This window comes from Watersipora subatra, chromosome 2 (genome assembly GCF_963576615.1).
Source record: "Watersipora subatra chromosome 2, tzWatSuba1.1, whole genome shotgun sequence".
Classification (NCBI taxonomy): Eukaryota; Metazoa; Bryozoa; class Gymnolaemata; order Cheilostomatida; family Watersiporidae; genus Watersipora; species Watersipora subatra.
Genome location: NC_088709.1, coordinates 43281065 through 43296816, shown reverse-complemented (window position 1 = coordinate 43296816; position 15752 = coordinate 43281065). Strand labels below are relative to the sequence as shown.

Below are 15752 nucleotides of genomic sequence, written 5' to 3'. Positions count from 1 at the left end.
CATAACAAACAAAAACAGTCTTTATCATAGTACTGTGGTTTTACATAAATAAATCAGTCAACGATAGTTCATCAGGATGAATATGACACATTACTTGTATTCTACACGAAAGAAAATCACAACCATTCCCTTACAGTTATGCAAAACTTAAGTGCAACATCTTACATTTATGCAACCCAATCACAAGTCCGGGTGAACCTTGTCGTAAATTGCTTCATGTTGTTTATTTAACGAAATAAAAGTATCGTCCCATTTCTTTGTTAACTTTACTCACACGCACGTAAGAAGAAATGTGACGCGTGCTCGCTAGAATTCTAGAATTTTAACCAGCCAATAAGAGCAAGGGTTTGGCACGAAATTTCGAGCAGTACCGAAATAGTTCGTTTCGGCCAGAAATGTCCTCAGCCGAACTTTTTAGAGCTGAAAAAGACGTCGTTTTGCGTCATTTAGTTCGGTTCGGCGCTCGTGTGACCACCCCTTTACACGACCCAATGCTTAAGAGCTCCAGTGTTTAGAATGGGGCATTTCATTGCTGTTTTGAGTGGTTACATAAGCCAATCGTACCTGATGATGCTTGGTTATGTTTTAGTAAATAAACTGTACTGACAGCGGATGTAATGCCCAATGGAATTATCCCTTTGTTTATTCAAATGATATTTTATTATTTTTTATCATGAAATAAATTATTTTCTCAATTGACTTCAAATAGAATATTCAATGGGGTAAAAGTGCTGTGTAGCTCTCTAAATGAACACTGTCATGCTTGGACTAGTCCTGATGAATTCTGAAGCATTCACCAAACACACATAGTGTAGTCATCACTTGGTTTATATTGAATATTCTAGTTCGACCTTCAATGCCAGAGATGACAGCACTCGGTGCAGCAATGGCTGCCAGGTACTGCATTGGAGTATGGAGTTTGAATCCTGAGGATTTGTCTGCCATCACTACTGACATATTTAAACCTCTCATATCTGAGGAAGGTAGGTGTCAGGGTGACTGGAAAATGTGCTTCTTCTATTGTGTGTATTTATTCTCAATATTAGTATGTTTTGTTAGTTTGTTGTTTAATTTCATCTATATATATATATTTCTCAAATTCCGTATGTCTGTCTGTTGAAAATCCGGCTATGGCTATTATTAGAACAGCTGAACAGGACAACAATGCAGACAATAATGCAGAATGGTAAGTCATGGCTTACCGTCATTGTCATTGGAAGCCTAACCTTATTAACTACTAGCTTAGTGGAGTTTTCCATTGGCAATATGCCAGGCTACTAGCTTGAAAGGTACAGTTGTTTGACAAAGATTTAAAATCTTTACAGTTGTTTTTATTTCTCTCTTAATTTGTTTCAACTACTTCACTCATGATATGTAGTTTGGAAGTTATAATGGCAAATGTTGTTATATTTTAAATTCAAATCAATTTTCTGTCCAAAGACTCTTCTATTACATGGGCAACGCCGGGTGGCACAGCTAGTTAATCCATATTTTTAAAAGTATAAATATTTTAACCTGCTCTCATTAGCTTTTGTTCTTTTTATATGAGCAGTTATAAAATTGGAAGTTCGTTTTCCTCACTGACTGGCTTGTAGAAGTTGTCTTTCCCTCTAGTTCCCCCTTAGATGAGTTGTCTTTCCTCACTTGCTGGTATAGAGTAATCCCTCTCCGCGAACTGGCATAATGCAGTTTTCCATTTTTGTTAGTATAGTGGAATCATTCCTCTCTGGCTGACATGACAGATTAATGAAGGACAGTATGAAGTTTTATTAATTTGAATTTAGTTGCAATTTGACTATAAAAATCCTTTATGTTCCTGTCACGAAGCAACCGCAATGTGTTGAGCTAATCTTGTTGTGGATGTTGTGCATCATAACTCAATTCACAGTAGCTTGTTTTCTAGTGCAAAAGCTAATATCGTTATAAAGTTTCTTTTGATAACCAGAAACTCATTTTGGTAATCATGTATACGAGTGAAGAATGACATGTGGGTTTCACAAACTGCCTTATACCGGAGAGCAAGGGTATGCACCACTTATTTCTTAAATATAGTGGAGCCACTTGCATTGCTTGTAATCTGACCTCAGCCAGGTAATTGCTCTTCTCACTCAAGCTCCGAAGTGTGGGCAGAGTTGGAGTTATCCTTGGTTTTTTTATCACTCCATGGGCAATAATTTCATTAGAAATGAAATTTTTTTTAAATTGGTATGTGCAAAAAATCATAAAAAGGGCAACAGTTGTCAATCAAGTATTTGGTTAAACACATTGCGTTTAAAATACCTTTCTTTGTTAAGGAAATGGATATTAGGTGGAGCATCATTAAAACAGCAATGATATTTTGAAAATAATTTTTTGAGCTTTTGTGCAATTTGTTCAGGAACGTTGAAATGAGTTGAAGACTTGTAATTGTGACGCAAAAGATGAGGACACAAACCATGACAGATCCTCAACTTGTAAGGATGATTTAAAATAAGCATGTTCCATATACATGTAGTATTACAATTATTGTTATTTCTCCAAAGGTATCTATTCTCTGAAATCAGACTCCCTCTTTCTTGAGCTGCTCATCAAGTTATATACAAAACCGAGTCTGTTGTTGTTGTGAACACCTACATGTTGGCTTTTTAGCCTGTGCACCAAGTGTACATATTTCCTACCTCTTGGCTTAGTGACTGTAGTTTGTTGTGTAACTCCATTTGTGTCATACATACTGTGATCTCTTCTCATTGGTTGTTCAGAGATAGATAAGAGGTTTAAGCGGTGGACTGATGCTGTGGAGAGGTCAAAGCACTGGGATACACTCGGAGAGGATACAGGTAGGATGTATTTCCTATTATTGTCAATTATTATAGCATTCATTTCAAGATGAACTTAGACAAGAATTTACTAGAATTTATCAGAAAGTATCAGTACTTTTATATCATTTGTGATTGTATGGGATGTTTGAGTTGATCTGACTGCCAGGATGTTTCAAGATTAAATTGATGAAACTTGATTGCGGTCAAAATTTTCAGATCGAGCATGAGTGTGAATATGATGGCTATAGTTGTAAAAAGACCGACAGAATAGAGGCGTTTCACCCTGCTACTTGAACACACTAGCCAATATCAATACAATATCATATCAATACAATAACCGATATCAACTATTACAATGATAACAACTAGTGACATAATTCCCCTGTATTTTTCTTCTGAGCATTTTGGCCATTTTGACTAGCATTTTAACAACGGCTAAAGTTTATTTGGTTTTAACCTTGAAACATCCTGGCAGTCGGATCACCTCAAACATCAAATATGATCTCAATTGATAGAAAAATATCGATACTTTCTGATAAAATATACTAAAATTTAATATAAGTTTATTTATAGTACTTTGAGTGGGAAAATGAAACTGATAAATTCATTAAACATTTTCACTTATACATAGTCGTGATAATAATCACTGTGTTTCCATTCAGTGAAGTTCTCTCTTATAGGAGTCGTTATTCATTGAACAGACAGAAGGTTATATGTAACCAGCCTTTATAAGTTCTGTTTGATTATGTGAAAGTGCATAATAGGTACATAACCAAATAAACTAAGCTATTCCAACTGTTTGTTTTTTAAGGTTATTTATACTTAATATTTCAATACTAATCAGTTTTTTTTTAGGTTCAACGTGTAAATAACTAATTAAATCAAATTGTTTTTATTGTAAACAATTAATATTAACAGCTACAGTTTTTGAGGTTATTTATACTTAATATTTTAGTACTAATCATTTTTTTGAGGATTTGGGTATAAATAATTAATTGAATCAAAATAATTTTATTGTAAAAAATTAATATTAACTACCACAGCAGAAATAACAAAATTAATATTAACTACCACAGCAGGAATAACAAAATTAATATCAACTACCACAGCAGGAATAGCAAAATTAATATTAACTACCACAGCGGGAATAACAAAATTAATATTAACTACCACAGCAGAAATGACAAAATTAATATTAACTCCCACAGCAGGAATAGCGAAATGCAGTCTGTAATACAAACTGAATATTACTCATAGCAGTTGATCTCTTCAAAGAGTACAATTTAATTTTCAAATAGTATCTCATGAGTAGCTGGTTGATTGTATGGTAGGAATGACAACTGTATGGTAGGACAACTCCAGGTATGAATAAGAGTAGTTATAGTACATAATCTTTACTCTGATAAGAGCCCTGTCTGTCTCTTTGAAGCCAGGCTTAGAGGTTAGGAATAAATAATACACTGCACAGGAGTTGAACTCAGATATTCAGTGTTCCACTCAGGCACACTACTAACTTCAGTGTTCAACCACCCTGCAGTGTAGTGGAATAACTGTGCACATAGCTGTTACACATGTTAAACTCTCACCATTCACCAGACTGCCAGGGTACTACTACAATATAAAATAGTCTATGGTAGTGCTACAGTAGAATCCTGAGATACGCCCGCAATTCGTTCCAGGATTGGGACCGCAAAATAAAATTGCCATATGGTGAGGCCTCTTAGCATCTATGTTTTTTTGAAGCTTTTATTTGGAGAAATACTCGCAAAGAAGCCTGTTTCTGGCAACTGCTGAGAGTATTTATGAAATTACTCATCCACCTGTAATCAATACTGCCCATAGGATCATCCATTGTCCTAATAGTTTCCTAATGTTTGTGCAATAAATCTAGTAATTCAAACAAACCGATAACTTTCCTTCTGCCCGATGAAGTTTGGTATCCCACTCTTCTTTGAATTTTGTTTATTGCTTTCAAACCCGTTGCCATGGTAACCAACTTTTGGTTCTCCCTTTATTATCACCATCAGGACTCATAGCTAATGAATTGAGGTTTGATATAAGTATTAAAAACACAGCGTAAATACGGATATCCGTAAAGACTCACTGTAAAGAGTGGCCTCTTTCTGAAGGCTACTCTAAATAGCATAAATTTGACCAATCAAAGGTCAAAAGGTCAACTCATTGACAAGTTGGGTAGCTGTATCATGGCCTAACATCGTACCAGCAAGGATATGGATTGATGTGTGTTTTTCAAAACAGTTTTAATGCTAGTTTATGTATAGGATACATTACTCACAGAATGAAGTGAGCCTAGAAGATTCAAAAGTTGCATGAATTTATTCGTAATATTACTAGTAGGAGGAAGTAGGTAATTAATATATATTCCATATATTATATACTGTTATATATCTATTAATATGGTGATTACTATCTGTTTTAATAACTTAATATTATCTTAAACAAAAAATCTCAAAAATAAAAGAATAAACTAAAGTAGACATTTTTGAAAGTTAAAAACTCACGAGAATGACATTGACACCTTCCTGAAATAGCCAATACAGTTATTAGTCGATGACATCACAGATCTGATACAAAACGATGAAGCCTCATGAGCAAAGATATAAATTTCACAATCTCAGCTTTTAGTAATAAAAGTATTTTAAATGGTTGACTAGTGGCTGTAGTAGTAAGCTAATAAGTTATGTTCTGTCATCTTTCTTCTTGAACTTAAACTTCTCTTCTTGTGGTTAAGAGGTCAAGGACAACTCAAAGTTAAATTTACTATACCATCTATAACACATTGTTGTACCCAAAACAATTTATTCACATTTTTGTCTAAAGCTTTATGACTTCAGCTGCTGCTATAGCTTCATTGCATTTATTGGTCTATAACTAGTGAATGCTGTCGTGTACAGAAGCTGTTTGAGCACTTCCAAAATCTACCAACATCTAAAATCTACGACCTATTAAATAATATACTTTCTGCTACAAACTTGTTGTAATTGTACACAAATGGTTAATAAATTAACTTTTATGGAATTTCAACAAAATTTCATAAAATGAAAGCAAATAGCTATCTTGCAGTAAATTTTTAAAATGAGATCAATATTATTTTAAGAAGGTAATGTTTATTATTCAGCCCAAAAACGCAGTGGAGTAATTTTCGTAAAGCTACCGGATAATTTTATATTTTTGTTAAAAGTTGGGTTTTGGGCAGTTTTGTTGTTATTTATTTTGAAAGAGACAAACAATTAAAATATTATCTCATCATAGAGGTAATCTTAGCAACACTTACTTTTTGTCAATTTTCTATGTCCGGTTTTAGGAATTTTATATTTATAATCTTTTCTTGTATGAAATCAATACATCTGTCTTTTGACAACTTGTGCTTAGTCAAAACACATGAAATGTGTCTAAAAATAGCAACACTGCTCACCAACAACAAACACATTTAAAACAGTCTTTGTAGCACAGCATGACATAAATATTATTACATGCCTTGTTTGTCCCTACTGCAGTTGCTAAGCTTTTAATGGCATGTGGCACTCGTCTGGCTGACAGCCTAACCAGTGTCACGCACAAACCAACGTTGTAGCTGCTGAGAGGTTTTAGTAAAGGTCATCAAACATTAATATACTCAACTCGCAGGGTTTAAAGGTTGACTTGCAACAAAATTCACATTACAGTTGTTTAGTATTTAAAGATTCACCATGTCTTACTCTGCTGTGGTGAAAGTGCAAAATATGTGGAAATGTGATGACAAGCTCTCAAAAGTTCAAAAACAAACAGTTAATCGCTGCCATCATGAAACCGCCATAGATTTTAATCAAGTTATTTCTCTGACGTAGTCAAAAGATTTTTTATTGTTTTGACACCTGATGTTCTCACGTGAATTGAAAGGCCAATAATTGGCTCAATATAAAGCTTCTCGTAGCGCTAGTTTATGACAAGCACTTCAGGGTTTTACCGGAAAGCCTGTATCAAATATAAATGCTCGCTACTTTACAGTTTTTTTCGGCTTGGTCTAAAGGACATGTATCTATATATAATGTATATAAATGTATATATAATAATTACATGTATATACAAAATCTATATCAAAATATGTAATAATTAAATGAAAAAGGAATTGAAAGTTTAGTTTTCACATGAGTAAAATATGATGAGGTCCATATGCTCAGTAGCACTGCAGCTAGTCAACATGCTGGGTCCACAGAAGTTGGTACAACTCGGTAATGAAAATAACATTCGCTATCTCCTTACAAAATAAAAGTAGGCTGGTTTTGATTAATTTAGGTTTAACAAGTGGCTCTTGACATCTCTCTTTAAGTTCCTAAGTATTGAAATATTACATAAGTTTATTGGTAGACTGTTCCATTGTGATGAAACTCTATATTCAATTGTTTTTCAACTATGATTAGAAATCACAAGAGCATATATTTACATAGTTTGAATTGTTATTAGAGCATATCCTTATATGGTATGAATTGTTATCAGAGCATGTCCTTATATGGTATGAATTGTTATTAGAGCATATCTTTAAATAGTTTGAATTGTTATTAGATCATGTCCTTATATGGTATGAATTGTTATTAGGGCATATTCTTATATGGTATGAATTGTGATTAGAGCATGTCCTTATATGGTATGAATTGTTATTAGAGCATATCCTTACATGGTATGAATTGTTATTAGAGCATATCTTTATATAGTTTGAGTTGTTATTAGAGCATATCCTTATATGGTATGAACTGTTATTAGAACATATCCTTATATGGTATGAATTGTTATCAGGGCATATTCTTATATGGTATGAATTGTTATTAGAGCATGTCCTTATATGGTATGAATTGTTATTAGAGCATATCCTTATATGGTATGAATTGTGATTAGAGCATATCTTTATATAGTTTGAATTGTTATTAGAGCATATCCTTATATGGTATGAATTGTTATTAGAGCATGTCCTTATATGGTATGAATTGTTATTAGAGCATATCCTTATATGGTATGAATTGTTATTAGATCATGTCCTTATATGGTATGAATTGTTATTAGGGCATATTCTTATATGGTATGAATTGTTATTAGAGCATGTCCTTATATGGTATGAATTGTTATTAGAGCATATCCTTATATGGTATGAATTGTGATTAGAGCATATCTTTATATAGTTTGAATTGTTATTAGAGCATATCCTTATATGGTATGAATTGTTATTAGAGCATGTCCTTATATGGTATGAATTGTTATTAGAGCATATCCTTATATGGTATGAATTGTTATTAGAGCATATCTTTATATAGTTTGAATTGTTATTAGAACATATCCTTATATGGTATGAATTGTTATTAGAGCATGTCCTTATATGGTATGAATTGTTATTAGAGCATATCCTTATATGGTTTGAATTGTTATTAGAGCATATCCTTACATGGTATGAATTGTTATTAGAGAATATCCTTATATGGTATGAATTGTTATCAGAGCATGTCCTTATATGGTATGAATTGTTATTAGAGCATATCTTTATATAGTTTGAGTTGTTATTAGAGCATATCTTTATATAGTTTGAGTTGTTATTAGAGCATATCCTTATATGGTATGAACTGTTATTAGAACATATCCTTATATGGTATGAATTGTTATCAGAGCATGTCCTTATATGGTATGAATTGTGATTAGAGCATGTTATCATATGGTATGAATTGTGATTAGAGCATATCCTTATTTGGTATGAATTGTTATTAAAGCATGTCTTCATATGGTATGAATTGTTATTAGAGCATGTCCTTACATGGTATGAATTGTTATTAGAGAATATCCTTATATGGTATGAATTGTTATCAGAGCATGTCCTTATATGGTATGAATTGTTATTAGAGCATATCTTTATATAGTTTGAGTTGTTATTAGAGCATATCTTTATATAGTTTGAGTTGTTATTAGAGCATATCCTTATATGGTATGAATTGTTATTAGAACATATCCTTATATGGTATGAATTGTTATTAGAGCATATCTTTACATGGTATGAATTGTTATTAGAGAATATCCTTATATGGTATGAATTGTTATCAGAGCATGTCCTTATATGGTATGAATTGTTATTAGAGCATATCTTTATATAGTTTGAGTTGTTATTAGAGCATATCTTTATATAGTTTGAGTTGTTATTAGAGCATATCCTTATATGGTATGAATTGTTATTAGAACATATCCTTATATGGTATGAATTGTTATCAGAGCATGTCCTTATATGGTATGAATTGTGATTAGAGCATGTCATCATATGGTATGAATTGTGATTAGAGCATATCCTTATTTGGTATGAATTGTTATTAGAGCATGTCTTCATATGGTATGAATTGTTATTAGAGCATGTCCTTACATGGTATGAATTGTTATTAGAGAATATCCTTATATGGTATGAATTGTTATCAGAGCATGTCCTTATATGGTATGAATTTTTATTAGAGCATATCTTTATATAGTTTGAGTTGTTATTGGAGCATATCTTTATATAGTTTGAGTTGTTATTAGAGCATATCCTTATATGGTATGAATTGTTATTAGAACATATCCTTATATGGTATGAATTGTTATCAGAGCATGTCCTTATATGGTATGAATTGTGATTAGAGCATGTCATCATATGGTATGAATTGTGATTAGAGCATATCCTTATTTGGTATGAATTGTTATTAGAGCATGTCTTTATATGGTATGAATTGTTATTAGAGCATGTTCTTATATGGTATGAATTGTGATTAGAGCATATCCTCATATGGTATGAATTGTGATTAGAGCATGTCCTTATATGGTATGAATTGTTATTAGAGCATATCCTTATATGGTATGAATTGTTATTAGAGCCTGTCCTCATATGGTATGAATTGTGATTAGAGCATGTCCTTATATGGTATGAATTGTTATCAGAGCATGTCCTTATATGGTATGAACTGTGATTAGAGCATGTCTTCATATGGTATGAATTGTGATTAGAGCATATCCTTATTTGGTATGAATTGTTATTAGAGCATGTCTTTATATGGTATGAATTGTTATTAGAGCATGTTCTTATATGGTATGAATTGTGATTAGAGCATATCCTTATATGGTAGGAATTGTTATTAGAGCATGTCCTCATATGGTATGAATTGTGATTAGAGCATGTCCTTATATGGTATGAATTGTTATTAGAGCATGTCCTTATATGGTATGAATTGTCAGTATCAGTTGGCAGCCAGCGCTAACCAATTAAAAAAATAAATTGTATAATTTCTGCCCCTAGAGACTGTAGAGAGAACAAAAGATTTGACAGTGTTTGTTCAGAAACACAAATACAATCATAAACATTAGAAAAAAGTAAAGTTCTCTTCCTCATCAAAGTTTGCTCGTGTTGGTCCTCAGCAGTCTCAAACTGTGAAATAGTAGTATTGTAGAATGTGTACAAATATATTACTAACAACAGTCAGCTACTAAATTTGACGCTCTAAATTAAGATTTGCCTTCTCTCTTATCATAACGATCATAAAAAATGAGCAGATAAGTCATTGTGTAATATTTCACTACAGTTCACCAAACTGATGTCAGTGCTTGTTGGACTAATATTTAAATAATTGTTCAGTTCAGACCCACAGCATCATACTCGGACATTACTTGCTCCATGTTTAGATGTTTATTGGAATTAATGTTTGAATTAAACTTTCCAACCATCTCATTAAACTCAGTCAGCGATAAAAAATGATGTGTCTTTTCCAAGCTTCAGATATGTTACTATTTTAGTGCAGCATTATGATACTGTTGAGTTATTTCTAGCCTTAGGTCTACAAATTATTGACAATTATGAAAATTTTAATTCAACATTACTCTGTGAGGTGTTTTTCATGTAATTGTAAACAAGACAGTTTGGTTCTAGTTTGTGTTCTGATAGATGCATCCTGTAATGACTTACCAAATGGCATCTGCAAGTGTCTGCATGACAAGTTCAAGCAGGTGACTTTATGCTATTTTAGATTAGCGTTTTTTTATATTGTAGAATAATAACACCGTAATACAGGTACTTTCATACTGTAACATGCATTTGAAACTGCATTGTGACAAGCTACTGCGGGTGCTCAAATTGGGTTTGCTCTGCAAGTACTTTATCTATATGTAATTATAGCTGAATCCTATGTGATTGCATGGCTCTCTCTTCAATCTATCGATTAGTATCAGGGGAATTCAGACAACGTCTGCTGCTCACATTTCACCTTTGAATTTTCACTTCTTTCTGTTTATAATTGTGGTTGCTCATAACCTGATATTACTGAGCGCAGGTGATTTCTCTTAGACACATAGTTGAGATCCTTTAGAAGAGTTGGGGGTGGTACTGGTACTCGTGTGTATTGAGTATATGTCTAAGGAAAGCATTATAAAACAATAGTTGGCAATACAGCACAATTTTCAATTTCAAAATACTTAACAATAAACTGTTTTTCAGTCCTTAAAATAATATTACTAAAGTAGAAGATGAAATGTTTACAATATTTAAAGATGAACTTAGCCAAAATTTTAACAGATTTTTTCAGAAAGTATTTTTGACAGAATTTTTTTATTACATGTATTTGCAATTGTTTTTAATGTTTGAGGTCATCTGACTTCCAGTAGGTTTTAAGATTAAAATCGCTGTGAGAAAGTATTTCTGACAGCATTTTTCTACAGCAAAAATATGTGTAAAATGAAGTCACTAGTTGTTATCCCTGCAATAGTTGACATCAGCTATTACTTTCAAGTTGCAGCAGTCTCTACACAGTCGATCTCTTTGTAACTGCAGACATCATAATCACACTTTCCCTTGATCTGAGCATTTAGCAGTTTTATCGATTTTAATCTTGAAACATCCTTGCAATGCACTGCAGGAATGCTGTTCACTAAAAAGAAGTTGTCTGCTCCCTTTCTTATATTTAGTCAAAAAGGAATTTATGTTTATGTTTTGGAGCTAGCAGAAGATAATTGTTAGTGATATGTTTGCAACCTGAAAACCAAGCGGAGAGATTTCTCTAATAGCACCTCTAGTTGTCACAACTCTGACCTATCTAGGTTTCTGGTGCTACCCTTATACTGCTATTTGTAGCAACCAGTAATAAGGAATAATATTTATGGAGTCACAAGTTATAATATATATTAGTTGTTATTAATTGTGGTTATAGCTAGTATTCTAGGTGATTGGTAATATTATTATGAAGATATCAGTATTTTGGACTCCTCAGTGATTGAACTTTCTGCTTCATACTACAGACTGTTGCTTATTAAGTAACCACTCGATTGTATAAATGGGTATCCTGCTGATGTTATTAGCGATATACTCTTTTTCATGAGCTCACATGCCAATTATTACAGTTCTGGTTGAAAAGCTATTAAATAAAACATGAAATCACGATATACTATTATTTCATCACAAACAATGAAGACAGTCTATGTAGGGTTTGTTGTTATGCTGCTAATGAATGATGTTGTGGCAATGCAGATGTTTCATATACGAAAAAACAGCGTTGTTTTTTTTTAAATTTATGCATTGTCATCTGATCAATGATGTTGATATATTTTTCCCTGTCTTATCATATAGACGACATATAGTTGAGCACATGCTGTTGTTTTGTTCTTAGGAAACTACTCTGGTTTCATCTGCTTGCTGTGTTAGCAATAACTGACAACTTAGTGTATTTGTAGATGCCATAACCAACAAACAAGGCATGGTCTCTACATGTGGAGTATACGCCTTCACTACAATGGCATTAGCTATACTGGCTCACCCACTCTCATGACATCCTACCAGGTTCAGTCTAAAATGTTCAGATTTAGTAGTTGTCTGCTCAGCGCCATGACATTAAGGTGTGACAACTATTGACACTACCAGTTTCGTAGCATAAAAACCTTCATATGACATTCAGTTTATGGAGTTGTGTTACACCTTGTCCATCAGGCAATCCGGTTTACATGGCCATCGAGTTTTCACTGCACCATTCTTGAGCTTGATGATCTGGAATTTCCAGGAAAAAGCCTAAGCAGTTTTTAGGTAGTAATTTGATCAAATTAAAAAACTGGCTCATACTAGTTTGGATGTCTTTGTTTCAGCAGGAATGTTGTAATTGCTATTTAACCCATTTTAAAAGGTTACTATTAAAGGTAACAATCAAATTTAATTAAAGAGAGAATTTCTATTTCAATAGAAACTATATTTCTATTTCCTTGATTCCATGTTGAGCCACTAGTATTTGTGTCAGCTATCTTGTTTATATGATAACTACCTTTATTTATACTTCATGTCAAGGTCATGGTATTTACTACTATTTGTTACTTATGTTTGATGATTTCTGTGTTGAATTGTCTCCAGAGCAAATGATTGTCTTGGCTTTTCTCAATTCTGTCTTTATTCTCATTGCATGAGAAAGTATCGAACCCTATTGGAATTATTCTCTCTTGTAATACAAACATAAATTATCAAAGCCAACTGATTCCCATCATATATGTATCTTCTTACCATGGCGACTTGGCTGCAATAACGTGTCATAAATGGTCTCTTTTTATGTTTTGGTTTTTAAATAAAATGCATGAATTTTGGCTTAAAAAGTTCTTGAATTAAAAACAGATCAGATTCAAAGACCATTTCATTTCCTTTATCTGATTGGTTGGTCAATCCATCTTTTCGTATTATTTGTGAACCAACACAAACCAGGGCAAAGAACAGCAATCAAGCTTGTTTTTGCAAGATTTCCAAAATATTTCACAGCAATTCTTGACTGATTTCCAACAATACAAAAAGTTTCAACTTCAAATATTTCTAGATATATTGATAAATTAGGAGTGCATAAAGAAAGGTGTTATAATATCATTTGAATGACAACACTAGTAACTAAGTATCGATTAAAGGTCATCACTTGATTTTCAAGCCAATAGTTCAGATATACAAACCAAATACAAATATGCAAATCATTTCATTCTTTCATAGCAGATACCCATTAGTGAGTTACATAATTTGAGTTTGTTTATACCATACTTTTCGGACTATAAACCGCACCCCTAAATAAGCCGCATCTGCTTTATTTTCCAAAAAATTTTAATAAAACAATACACAAGCCGCACCTTTGTATAGGCCGCAGAACTCAGGATGGTGCTTTTTAATGCATCAGCAACTTTGCAGTTTAATACGGAACAGTGCCTAACGACACTGTTTCATATTAAACGACGCTTTTTAACCTAGTGCCCAACGGAACAGTACCGTTAGGCATTGTTTCGTATTTTCTTTCACCGCTAGAAGCGCACTAACCGGAGATTCTGGTTAATGCGCCCTAGCAATGAAAGAAAAAGCCACAGAATAGCCGCACTTTATATAAGCCGCCTGACTCAAATCGTCAGAAAAAAGTAGCGGCTAATAGTCCGAAAAGTACGGTACTATATTATTGAAGGGTTTTAGTTAATTACAACAATAATTGAATTATAAGATTGACTATTAGTAATAGATTTACTGTATGACCATATTTGGTAAAACTCACTTGAACCTGATACCCTAGGACACTTATGTATTCGCGGCATCTAACTTTTGCGTTTTCGCGGTGTCATCCTCTCGCGAAAGTTTCATGTGCGAAACTAAACTATCATAACAAACGAGCGAAAAAGCGAAACTAAATAGCTTTGTTCATTGATACTGTAGAATGGAATTTTATAACGACATTTATTTTAACGTTTTTAACGACCACTATAGCATCGTTAAAATATAAACCAACAAAATAATTTGACTGTCAAAATTTATTACGTTATTATTTTGCAATTAATTATGATTATTTTCCCATTAAGAATGATTTATAATGATAGGAATTTGATGTCAATGCACACGCATTAGTAGCGTTATCGTTTGCTGGGGACATCAATCAATGCAGTGAGCACCGTGTGTTTAAAGAAAATAAGACACATGCACTGACACTCGCAGTACTACACAAGCAGCATGGCTCTGGAAAGGTTTGGATTCACCACTGACACCTCTTCAATAACTTGTAATTTTTTGAGATTTGTTTTGTTTTAAGTGATGTGACTGACGAGACGTTTTTAAATTAAAATAGGCAAAACATGACCACAGTTAAAACGCTCAGAAAAAAGACATCTTCTTTTATTGAGCGTTTTAACAAAGATCAATTTTGCGGATTTTATTTTAAGTTCATTCGGAGGCTTTTACGCTTTCGGTGGGACATGGCCAAGCGGGTGTTTGATAAAACTTAATCTTCTGCAAACCTTTATAAAAGCCGTTAACAAAAATATTTTGCCTCTGATGATGATAATAATGATGCCTAAGAACTACTAGAAGTTGATGTTTGTCTCTATGGCTTGGAATGAAGTGATATTCTACAGCGATAAAAACCGCGTCCATGGCCGTTGGGCAAATAACTTTTCGAATAAATGATGTTGAGGTCGAGTTATCTGAAGGAACTTATCATTGTGTTGGAACTGACCAAACAATTCCGTTTGAGTTGACCTTGTGTTTTGAGATGAAATGTTACATTTTATCTGAGGGCGAGTTATCCGAGTTGGACTGTACTTACCGTAAAAAATTCCCAAAAAGTTGGGGCGGCTCAGCTGGCCAGCTGCCCCAGAGAAAACGGGCCTGTTGATAGTCCAAGAAACAAATGGCAGCAAGCGATCAAATTGCATTATTGACCTTGCCCACACCATTCTGCCGGCAGTTTACAATTACAAACTAGTCGCAAATTGAAATTTTTTTTATCGGTGAACTGAACATGAGGAATCTAATTATGTTTGTGCCACTGCATTTATTTTCACATCACTATATTTTCGCACTCATCAGAGCTGCGAAATTAAGTTGCTTCGAAATTTTACTCTGTGAGCTACTCATGAAACTAAATACTAGCAAAATATAAGTGTCCTAGGGTAGATCAACTAATCAGAGATGATATAGGA

General features: G+C 33.2%; 1 pseudogene; it reads left to right on the top strand.

Moving 5' to 3' along the window:
- LOC137388228 (glycerol kinase 3-like) overlaps positions 1-12607 on the top strand; it is a 55630-nt pseudogene extending 43023 nt beyond the window's left edge.
- The last annotated feature ends 3145 nt before the right edge of the window (positions 12608-15752 follow it).